The following is an 11,338-nucleotide window of genomic DNA, read 5'->3' on the forward strand; positions in this document are numbered from 1 at the left end:
TTTCGGGGAAGGGTAGATCCGGGACGCCAGGACCGGCTATTTGGAGGCTCGAGCCATAATTCAATAGTTCCAGGTCGGCCGGGCACGCGGCAGGGGCTGCGCCGGGCGACGGCGCTCCTGCCGCCGCCGGCCGGCCGGCAATTATCGCCGTGTCGCGAGGCCGCGCCGGGCCCGGCCGATCCACAATGGACCCAGCGCGCCGTATATCACTGGACTCCCCCCCCCCCCCCCGCGGCGGCGTCGCCGACGATTCATTATGGAGCGGAGAGCGGGCGGCGCGACCCGACGTCTCGGTCATTGTGGCGTAGCTGTCAGCGTCGCATTCCTCCGGTCGGCTGGCGGCGCTGTCGGCGGCTCGGCGCGGCACGGCACGGGCGCCGCCGGCCGGCCGCCTCAGCGGCACCGCCGACCGCCGACGATGGCGGCGCTGCGCTAGCGTCGCCCGCAGTCTGCAGCGCTGCGCTGCGGCGGGGGCCGCGCCACGCCGCCCGCCCGCCCGGGGCCGTACCGTGCCCTGGCGGCGGCCAGAACCGGTCTTGGCCGGCCATTGGTCGCGGCGGACGGCGGCATTTCCGGCCGGTGCGGCGCGCCGCTGTCGCCCGCGATGGGAGGTGCCCTCGGCACGGCACCCAACCGTCGCGTGCTGATGCCCGATGCTGCCCGGCGTGCGCCGGCCTGGCCCGCCCCCTCCGCACGCTCTCGGTTCGGTGGTTGGTTGTGAGGCCTCAGGGTGGAGTGGTGTTGGGAGCGCGATGGGGTGCCAGACCCCCTGGACTTGTGCGTCGGATATTGCTGGCAATGGCTTGCTTCGGTGCTTACCCGAAAATGAAGATGAGCTATGGTGGTGACACGTGGACTGGCTGACCTTACCAGCGCGGCGCTGGACAGGTTATTGCTTTTGTAAATCGAATCCGGTGTCGTATAGACGGCATCTACAGCAATGTGCTGGGAGGTGCGGCACCAGCCTTGTGGGGCTTAACACGGAAACTTGCTGTGGCAGTCATGTGCTGTATGTACGACTGAGTCATTACAACGGTGGCGGATGACACGGCTAGGCTCGAAGTGCGTGTAGTGTCGGCCACAGCTGTCCCGGGGCATAGATTAGCTCGGTTTCAAATCTGTGGGAGTCGGGGCGACTGTGTTTGGTCCGCCGCAAAGCGCAGGCCCCGTCCACGCTATTTCCATCACTTGTGGGACAGAGCATTCGATAGGAGAATTGTGGCGATGTGTAAACTGATTCTCAGGAAAAGAGCTCCATCATCCAGGGTTGTCACGTTCTGAAATAGGTTAGGGAGGGGCCAATAACGTTGACCTAACTTGCCCCAGATGCTGATTTCTTCCCTGATTTTGGCCGCTTTCAGTTGGTTACCTGGCCGCTTTCAGTTGGTTATCTGTGAGTATTGAAATACAAAAATTGGTTGATCGCAAAATATGTTTGGTATGAAGGGAAAATTTCGCATTTGAATCTGATGTTATAGTGATAATCACGGTATCTTGTAATGATATTAGTGGTGATGCGTGTAAGAACCCACTGCACCAGCAGCTCAGACATTTCCTGCCATTGGCCCGGTATTCCCTTTGCCCATGTGCATTGGGTGGATGGGTAGGGGGTGGTGGCTTAGGCCTCCCAAAAAGTACACAAAGAGACACGCCTGCCATCGTTACCACCGGCAGTGAAGCAAACCAAACTAGCACTGCCCCGCCCCGTCGGCTGCGCCATTGCCACTATATTCAGCCATGAAATCGCGTTCCTTTCTGCATAGTTCCAGGCGGCGTTTGACTTAATTTGTCCAGCGAGGGGTGGCGGTGGTGTTGTCTTTAGTTAGGGGCTAGGCTCTGGACGTGTCGGTCTGGGGTTGCAGATCCGGCCACGTCCCACATGGTATCTGTTTAAAGCATCCGTCTTTTGGCCGTGGCGGAAGATAGACATAGAGCCATAGACATAGATAGACATAGAGCCCCACTCATTTTTATGAATTTGCCCAGGAGCAAGTATACATGCCGTGGTGAAATGGTCCATCTCCCGTATGACACCACTCTCACCCTTCTCTGCTCTCCAGTACTGTGGGCTGATCAAGATCAGTGTGAGAAAATGACCCGAGAAAGACACAGAACGCGGAAGACTGCAAACGGCAATGGCTGTAGAAAATCGTACAAATTTTGCAGTCATTGCTGTACCTTTTCCAGCGTGTTGAACTAACCAGTCATACCGTACCGACTCTTGGGTATAACTGAGTTGATAGTTTGTTGGAGATGACACAAATGCAAGATGCCTTGCAAGATTTCTGAGATGCCTGTGAGAAACAACCTGCGTTCGCCAAACGTCTGTTGGCTCTTGCGCCGTCGTTTGGCGAAGCGGTGTCGTGACAGCAGCGTTCTAAGATGTGGTCTGCCGTCCCTGCGTCCGCCTGCTGCCTGCCGCCGCCCGCCCGGTCGCCCCTCCCTCCGATACGCTGTTTGGGCGGCGTCAAGCGGATAGGGTCTTCAGGGGCGTCAGCGTAAGGGATTTTGAACGGGCTCGGTGGCGTCGGCCAGTTCTTCTATCGGCGGACTTTTACTTTCGATGCGTCGAACCGGAATCGGGCTTTGGAGTTGCTAGCGTGATAACGGACCACGGAGGAGCGGCCGCGCCCGGCCTCCTGTCAGCTGCCGGTCTCCGCCTGGCCTGCTGTTAGCTGCCGGTCTCCGCCCGGCCTGCTGTTAGCTGCCGGTCTCCGCCTGGCCTGCTGTTAGCTGCCGGTCTCCGCCTGGCCTCCTATCAACTGCCGGTCTCCGCCCGGCCTGCTGTTAGCTGCCGGTCTCCGCCCGGCCTGCTGTTAGCTGCCGGTCTCCGCCTGGCCTCCTATCAACTGCCGGTCTCCGCCCGGCCTGCTGTTAGCTGCCGGTCTCCGCCCGGCGTCTGTCAACTGCCGGCCTCCGCCCGGCCTGCTGTCAGCTGCCGATCTCCATCCTCGGTGTATCCTGATGGCTGTGTATGATTTGCTGAGCGTGCCATTTCTCACGTGCTCTTCTCTCCTGTCAGCCCGTTTGAAGGTGTGAAGGGCATCATGACGCACGGCACCTCATGCGCTGCACAACGGATAGCCGTGTTGATCGTGTCGTCTGCTGCAACCGCGGACGAATGAGGGCCATCACCACCTGTGTGTTGTTCACCTGTTCCAAACCAGATCTCTCGTCTGTTGCCACGCCCAAATGAGCAGCCGGCAACAGCAACGCATCCCGGATGCGAGTACTGGGATGATCTCATTGAACTATCACATGGGCTGAGTCAGTATGACAAGCAAATTTGGCGACGGTCACCAGCGCTGTCACTCCCCCGCGGGTCCTGACTGGCGTGATCCTTGTTCACCTAATGTGACTGAAGCAGTCACACGAGGGTTTTGTTGCGGGTACCGCTGCCGACCGCCGCTGCGTTGTCGAAGGCACAGCCCCCGGGTCTGGCGGGTATGATGTTCTGCCGTGGCGTGTCTGTGGCCTCACGACGTCGCCGGCCGCTGTCTTGCCGCCGCCACTGACCCCGTCCGTCTTGTACAACTCCCGCGTCCCCAGTCAGGTCGTTGGCTCGGCGGCGCCCGGCCTGGCCGTACGGCCGCGGCGGCGCGGAGCAGCTGTTCGCGCGCCGCTGGCGGCCGCCGCCGCCCCGGTGAGCCGCCGATTGCACCTGATGCGCGGCTCCCAGGGGCGGCGGCTGGACACCTGTTATCGGGGCGCGGCTGGGTAACCGGAGCCGCCGGCGCCGCCGCGCCGTCCCCTCCCGCCCGCCTGTCGCTGCCCATTAGCGGCCGCGCCGCCCGGCCGCCGCTGTTTGTTTGCGATGCGCGTCTCCCAGAGGCGCCGTGTCGGCAGATGTGACGCGCTCCGCTGGGCCGCGCCGCGCTGCGTTGCGCTGTGTCGTGCTTGCCGCAGCGACGGAGCCACGGCCCGACGGTGGCCTGCGATGGCGCCGGCGGTATGTCGGAGTGACGGAAAGTCATGAACTTAATGCATTGTTATTTGACGTGGTCGATCGGACGGTGTCAGCATTTGCCTTTCGATTGGCCTGGGGCGATGCCAGAACTTGGCTCGTTTGTTGTGAGCTGAGGGGTTGGGGTCGTGTGGGCGTCTCCGGATCGACCCGGCGGCCGTTATTTTCGGACGGCTGTTAGCGGCGGCCTGGCGCGCGCGCTTGCCTGCGGTGTCGGCCGACCCCGGCGCTGCGCGCGGCTCGTCGCCTGCGCCGGCAGCCATCCGGGTTCGGGGAAGACCTGCTTTGTAGCTGCTCGACGGCCGCCATGCTCCCCCGCAGCGACGCCCATGCTGCCGAGCCCGGGCAGCGCCGCTCTTTGTTTGCGGCGACGGCGGCGGCGGCGGCGGCGTGCTGGGCCGGGCCCGGCACGCCGCGCTGCTGGCCCGTTACCCAACACCTCGCCGCCCTGCTCCTGTCACCAGATGTGCGCGCCGCTGGCGGTACAGCTGTTTTTATGCGCCGCTCGGTGCGCCCCCTCCGCTCGTTTGCGCACAGGCCCTCCTTCATGGGCCGTCGGTGGTGAGGGATCGCTCCCCAGCGCGGGTGCCCCATTCTACACTGCACGTGTTGTGCGCAGCGATGGGATCACGGAGGAGGGTGGCAGTGAGTGGTTCCCACGGCCGCCTTCCATCAGCACTCGCCCGGACGTGTCAAGGGCCACTAGTCCTTCCCTTTCACCGGACGTGGACCGGCCAGCGCGTGCTGCCGGTGGTGCCGATCGGCGTCGGCACCAGCTGGGGATTACGAGTGGATGCGGTCGGACGCGGTCCTCGCCGTCGCCGCTGACGTGGGAGCCGGTGCCCAAGGATGTGAATAATGGCTGTGTATGATGAAGGGCGGCGCTCGCGGCGGGCCCCGCGCGTCCCTCCGCGACAGCAGGCCGTGCCTATGTTTGCGTAATTTGGCTCGATCGACACCGAAATGGGAAGTGCTCCGCCGTGCCGAGCGCCGGCGGCAGCGCGGCAAGGTCGACGGAGCGCCGACACCCGCCGGCCGAGCGACACGGGACCAAGGTCACGTCGGCCGGCCGGAACGGGCGCTGACGCTGACGCCGGCGCTGGGAGCGTGTCTCGAGTGGGACGTCCGCAGACATCGGGCCATGGTCCGCCGCGGCACACGCACACAGCTCAGATGTGTATAACGGCCAACGGGACTGCAATGTAGCAGGCTCGGGAGTCTTACAGAACCGTATTATGTTACCGGAGTCAACGGCACCGCCTCGAACCAAGTAACAGGACCTGTGAGTGTCTGATAATGGCGCACCTCATCACTACGCACTGGCAGTGTGAGACAAAGCTCAGCTGTGCGGGTAATTGCGCGTGCAACCTGAGGCCACTCTCCAGGCTGCACGCACTGTTGTTTCCAGAGGCCGCCAGACTTGTAATGGCGGTCCGGCTGACCTCTGAGCGGCGGCGGCGGACGCCCATCCCCGTACACACGTGATGGCTGGGGCTGTCCGGCCGGCGCCGCGCCGCCGGCACCGAGCCGCGGTGCGTCGCCGACCGCCGGCGCCTGATCTCAGCGCTGAGGATCACCTAACAGATGGCTCAGCCGACGGATGACACTGATTGCAGCGTCTCGTCGCTGGTTACGGGACGCTCACCTGTTGTCGGCCGGCCTCGCGGCCAACGTCCCGGGGCCGCCGCCGCCGTCAAATTGCTGTTTTTCTCCGGGGTCGGCGGCAATTACAGCGGGGCACTTGTTTGCGTCGCGGCGGCCGCCTGCTCCATTGCCACCCTTTAATGGGAACAATTTCACCAGGATTCGCCGGGGTGTTTTTTTGAGGGGCGATTACTCCCGCGACGATTAATCACGCGGTAATTGAGGACTGTGGCGGGAGAAGCACCTGTTGGGACCGGACAGACGTGGTGGGACCGGGCTGCGGACGCGAGCGGGGATGGACGGCCCGTGGTGTCTTGCTCGACCGCGGGCGCGACCGTCACCCGCAGCGGGCAGGCGTCCACGGCGGCCGGGCGGCTCTCCGCTCCCGGCGCCAGCCGCCGTCCGGGACCGTCTCGGCGGCGGCTGGCGCCCGGCCGCCGCGGCCGCCGGGTCGGCTCTGCTCTCGGCGCCAGCGGCCGTCCGGGGCCGTCTCGGCGGCGGCTGGCCCCCGGCAGCCGCCGTCCGGCTGCGGCCGCCGCGGCCGGCCGGTCAGCGGGACGATCGCGTGCCCGGCCGGTGCTGCCGCTGCGACATGGCGCCCGCCAGATGATTATGTAAAGCAGCGCCACCCAGCGCCGGCACGACTGCGCGAGCGGGTCGCCGCCGCCGTCGCCGCCTCTGCGCTTGGGAGCGGCGGCAGCTGCGCGCGCGCGCGGCCGATAGCGCCGCTCGGGCGGCCACCGCTGCCCAGCCGGACGCGGGTGCGGCGGCGGCGGCCGCCGTCGCAGGCCCTTGCGGCGCCGACCGCCGCCGCCGCCGCCGCCGCCGCCGCCGCCGCCGCCGCCGCAACCGCAACCACGTGACCGCTGTCAGGTGCAGGTGGGGACGAGCCGGACGGCCTCGGCTGATTTGCATGTTGCGGGCGTACGGCCGGGCTCGGTGACCAGGCCGGCTGGCGGCCGTGCGACGCGCGCATGGCAGCCGGCGATGCGGCGCTGAACCCTGCGGCTGGGGCGGCCTCCCCTCGGCCGCTCGTCTGCCGTGTGTGTGTGGTGCCTGACACCGGCCCGGCGCAAAACACGCTGCTAGTGCTCGCTCCCGAGTGTGTTGCCCCCAGTTGGCCGATGTTGTCTCTCACGGCGCCTCGTTTTTCTCCGTCACCCCTTCGTCTCGTCCCGTTGTTTTTAATTGGACACCCCTCGGCCGCGCTGCCGCCCCCGTCTCGGCGCACTGTGTTCGGCGGCACTCCATGCGTCGCCCGCTCCGTCCCTCTCGACGGGAGAGACGCGCGTTCGCATCGCCACCGCGTACGACCGGTGGCCACCGTTTTCTCACCTGTTTGCGCGTCGGCCTTGAGATGACCCGGCCAGAGAGGTGCAGGTGCGCGGCCCACCGCCGGGCTGCCGAGCTGCCGGCCGCCGCCGCCGCTCAGTCGGCGTGGGTCGGCAGGCCGGCCGTGTGTTCATGTTGTGACGTGGGAGCGAGCGCCTGGCCGCGCGGCGGCCTTGGCCGACCACTGGAAATACCGCGCCGCATCGTCCGGCGCCGTTCGGCGAAGCGGCGCGGCGTGCCCCGCCGGCGATGCACATCTGGTGACGCCGGCGGCAACCGGCCGGCGTCGGCCGCCCTGCTCGCCGCCGGCGGCAACCGGCCGGCGTCGGCCGCCCTGCTCGCCGCCGGCGGCAACCGGCCGGCGTCGGCCGCCCTGCTCGCCGCCGGCGGCTGCCCGTCATCTGGGCCCAGCGGCGGCTGCGGAGGCGGCGCGGCCCAGCCCAGCCGTGAAGCGTACTGGCGTAGTAGCGCGCTATATTAATCCGGCAGCAGCCGGCGTGCGGCGCCGTCCAGATGAGGCCCTAGTAGTTGACGTTGTATTTGAAGCCGTGGGTGATTCATCTTCCCCGTCTGCGAACATGCTGCAGTGTAGTAGTGATGCGTGTTTGATATCGAACTACTTTTTGGGATGCTTTTTCTCACCTAACACAATTTTGCGAGATTCTACCCATGTCAACATCGTCCCCACACGAAACGATCCCAACTGCCAGTTGTGGATCTGGCTGATCTGGCTGATTACCACCGGAGTGGAAATATAATATGTATTACGGCTTAAGTATACCTGCTGTGGTAATGGTGACTTCTATCAACGTGGGAGGGGGGGGGGGGGGGCTGAGGTGGATGACCTCTGCCCTTCTCCACTCGGTGCAGCTGTGACAGTGCCAGCCGCCCTCGCGGTCCGGTGGCGCCCCGGGCACGCGCCGATGCCCGGACGAGCCCCGTTGTGACCGGCGGGCCGTCGAGGGTCGCACGGTCCGCCGTGGAGCACGGCCTCTGGAGCGGTGCGCCGGCTGCCGGCTCGAGCCGGGCCGCGGCCAGCTGGGTCTATTTCAGGTGGTGAACTGTCGGCGGCCGCCGGCGCCGCCCTCCGCCCGTCCGATTAGATTAGAGGTGCGCCCGGCGGCGGTCCGGTCGGGCCGCGCACCGGGCGGGCTGGTGGACTGCCCGAGGCGTCTGACAGACGCGCCGCTCGGCAGCTGGGATCTGCCACAGCCATCAGAAGCCGGGCCCTTCCAGCAGAGACCGTGACTTTGTCAGTATAGACAATTTATGTCAAGAATGACGTGCATGCAAGCTGGCTAGCCTGCGTGCTGGGGAGTTCCAGTGTACATGCGTTTTGAACCTCGTGATATGTTTGATTTTGTTTTTAGGGAGAGATGCGTTTGTATTTCAGATGGTTTATGTACATTTCCGATTGATGAAGACGGAACTGTCTTTATCTAGCAGTCAGGGGCGATTGACTCGGCGCCTGACTGCCCGGAACTGGTCGGGACGCTGGGGCCCATGTGTCGCAGCCGACCGTCAGACCAAGCTGCTGCGTGACAGTGTTGCGTCCCCCCCCCCCCCCATCCTTTTCCCGGCTTTCCTGCCGAGACGGATGTCTGGCTCAAGTGGGAGGCTCCTTCCGCTAAAGAGGCACCCGCAGCAGCTTGAGTCCTTGCGGCGCCGCCCACATCCAACGCCATAAGCAGCGCCGCGGAAAAGTGCGCGAAGGTCAACCCCTTTCGATGCAGGTTTGCCGACTGGGCGGCGGACGGCCGCTGCGGCCAACGGCCGTCTCATGGCACGGCAGGCTGTTGCCATGACGGCTCGGCGCCGCCGGACCGGTCGCTCGCCGCCTGTTTTCTGTGCGGCGGTCCCGCCGGGACGGTGTGCATGGCCGGATGTGGCGTGTCCGGCTCCGGCTCCGGCTCTGGCCCTGGCTCCGGCTCCGGCTTTGGCTCTGGCTCTGGCTCCGGCTCCGGCTCCGGCTCTGGCCCTGGCTCTGGCCCTGGCTCTGGCCCTGGCCCTGGCTCTGGCTCTGGCTCTGGCTCTGGCTCTGGCTCTGGCTCTGGCCCTGGCTCTGGCTCTGGCTCCGGCTCCGGCTCCGGCTCCGGCTCTGGCCCTGGCTCTGGCCCTGGCTCTGGCTCTGGCTCTGGCCCTGGCTCTGGCTCCGGCTCTGGCTCTGGCTCCGGCTCTGGCTCCGGCTCCGGCTCTGGCTCTGGCTCTGGCTCTGGCTCTGGCTCTGGCTCCGGCTCTGGCCCTGGCTCCGGCTCCGGCTCCGGCTCCGGCTCTGGCTCTGGCTCTGGCTCCGGCTCCGGCTCTGGCCCTGGCTCTGGCTCTGGCTCTGGCTCTGGCCCTGGCTCTGGCTCTGGCTCTGGCCCTGGCTCTGGCCCTGGCTCTGGCCCTGGCCCTGGCCCTGGCTCCGGCTCCGGCTCTGGCTTTGGCTCTGGCCGCACGTCAGCGATGCGTGTCGGCTGCGGTTGCACGTGTTGCTGTGGCGCCGCTGCTGCTGCTACGGCGTCCTGTACGCTGTGGCAGCGACCGAGGCCGCCAGCTCCGACACCTGCGCCGTTAGCGGGGATGGCTGCGGGCTGCCGTCGCCTGTGGCGTCTGCGGCTCAGCGGTCGCCCGCGCGGCAGTACCCGTACCCGTGCGGCCGCTGGCAGCGGACGGTCGCCGCCGGGCGGCGGGCGGGGCGGTGCGGTGCGCGCTTGCCGTCGGCGCCGCAGCCCTGAGCCGATGTGTCCCCGTCGCCGGCGCGGACGGGCGGCGACAGGTCGGCATCTGCGGACGGCTGGCCGGCGCTGTCGTGTGAGGCGATCCGCCCAGGTTTCCGCCGCGCCCGTTTTCCTGCTGCCGCTCTGCACTGTCGTCGGCGTCGGCGCCGCGCCCAGAACTGTCAGCCGGAGCAGAAGCAGGAGTCAGCCGGAGCAGGAGCAGGAGTCGGCCGGAGCAGGAGCAGGAGTCGGCCGGAGCAGGAGCAGGAGTCAGCCGGAGCAGGACGGCTGCGATACGATCGGCTACGTGACGATCGGCCGTGGTGGAGCCGCCGACCGGCCGCCGCCGCCGCCGCCGCCGCAGCCTTCGCGAACCGGTCGCAGTCGCGTGCGACCGCCGACCGCCGCACTGTGTCCAGTCCTGCGGCGTAACAAAGCCCATATGCTGCTGGCATCGGTGCGGGATCTGGCCCGCGGCGTGCTGGCGGCAGGAAAAGGTCCGGCGCTCCGCTATCTTGCGTCCGGGGTGGGCGGGCGGCACCTGTAGCCTGGCGGGCCGGCGCAGACCGGAGCTGACCGGCGCGTCGGCCGGCGGACGGAGATCACTCTGCGGCTGCGGATCGGACCGGAGACCCGACCGGACCGGGGCCGCCCGCCGCGCATCCGGGAGAAGTGAGAGGGATGACTCAGGCTGGCGGGCTGAGTGTCTGCGCGACCGGTCCGGCCGGCTGCGCTCCGGGCGTCCGGAACGTCCCGGTGCGGTGCGAGCGAAGCGGCGCAGTGGACCGATGACGCGGCCAGCGTCAGGTGCCATGTGTTGCCTGACCTGGCCGCTTTGCGGCCGTCTGTGGTTGGACATTTAGGGTTCTCCGTTCATCATGTGGTGACATTTCGCACAATAATGCTGGTTACATCCTCGTTCAATCAGCTGGCGATTGGGCATTTTACGCTGCACGTAGTGGACAGCGCGCCCCGTGTCCGCGCAACCAGCGCTGCCTTGGTCGCTTTGTCGTACCCGCGCGCTGGGCTTGACCGAACGTTCCGCCGACCGCGCGTCGCACGCTGCTGCCTGCTAGCTGGCCATGAGGTAGAAGCCGTCCCGTTGGGCGGGCGTCCCAACGGCCGCTCAGGGCAGCCGGCTGTGGGGCAGCGGGTCCCCCGCTCAGGGCAGCCGGCTGTGGAGCAGCGGGTCCCCCGCTCAGGGCAGCCGGCTCTGGGGCAGCGGAGTCCCCCGCTCAGGGCAGCCGGTTGAGGGGCAGCAGGGTTCCCCGTTCAGAGCGGCCGGCTCATGGGCAACGGGGTCCCCCGGTAAGGGCAGCCGGCTCAGGAACAGCCGGGTCCCCCGCTCACGCCGTCGCGGCAGCCAGGGCCGACCAACACCGCGGGAACCGGTCGCTCCACGCGGCGACTTTCCTTGTTGCGTGCGGGAAATCGGCCGGACGGCGACGCGGCCTTCTTCCGTGTGCGGCGCCCGGTCCGGCGTCGCCGCGCCGGGAGCCGGCCGGGAGCGGCGGCTGCGGTCGCCACGCGCCCTGTTGCGCGTGGTTCGCCTCGTTGACGCTCAGCGATGGATCTGCGACGGGCCGCCGACGGCGAGCGTGTCCGCCGGCGGCCAAGCCGACCGATCGCTCCCAGCGGCCGGCGCCGGGGCGTCGCGCTGACGGCCCTTCCTCCGCTCTGGGCGCGCTGTGTCCTGTTT

Source organism: Pollicipes pollicipes, unplaced genomic scaffold (assembly GCF_011947565.3).
Source record: "Pollicipes pollicipes isolate AB1234 unplaced genomic scaffold, Ppol_2.1 Scaffold_3447;HRSCAF=4054_pilon_pilon_pilon, whole genome shotgun sequence".
Taxonomy (NCBI): Eukaryota; Metazoa; Arthropoda; class Thecostraca; order Pollicipedomorpha; family Pollicipedidae; genus Pollicipes; species Pollicipes pollicipes.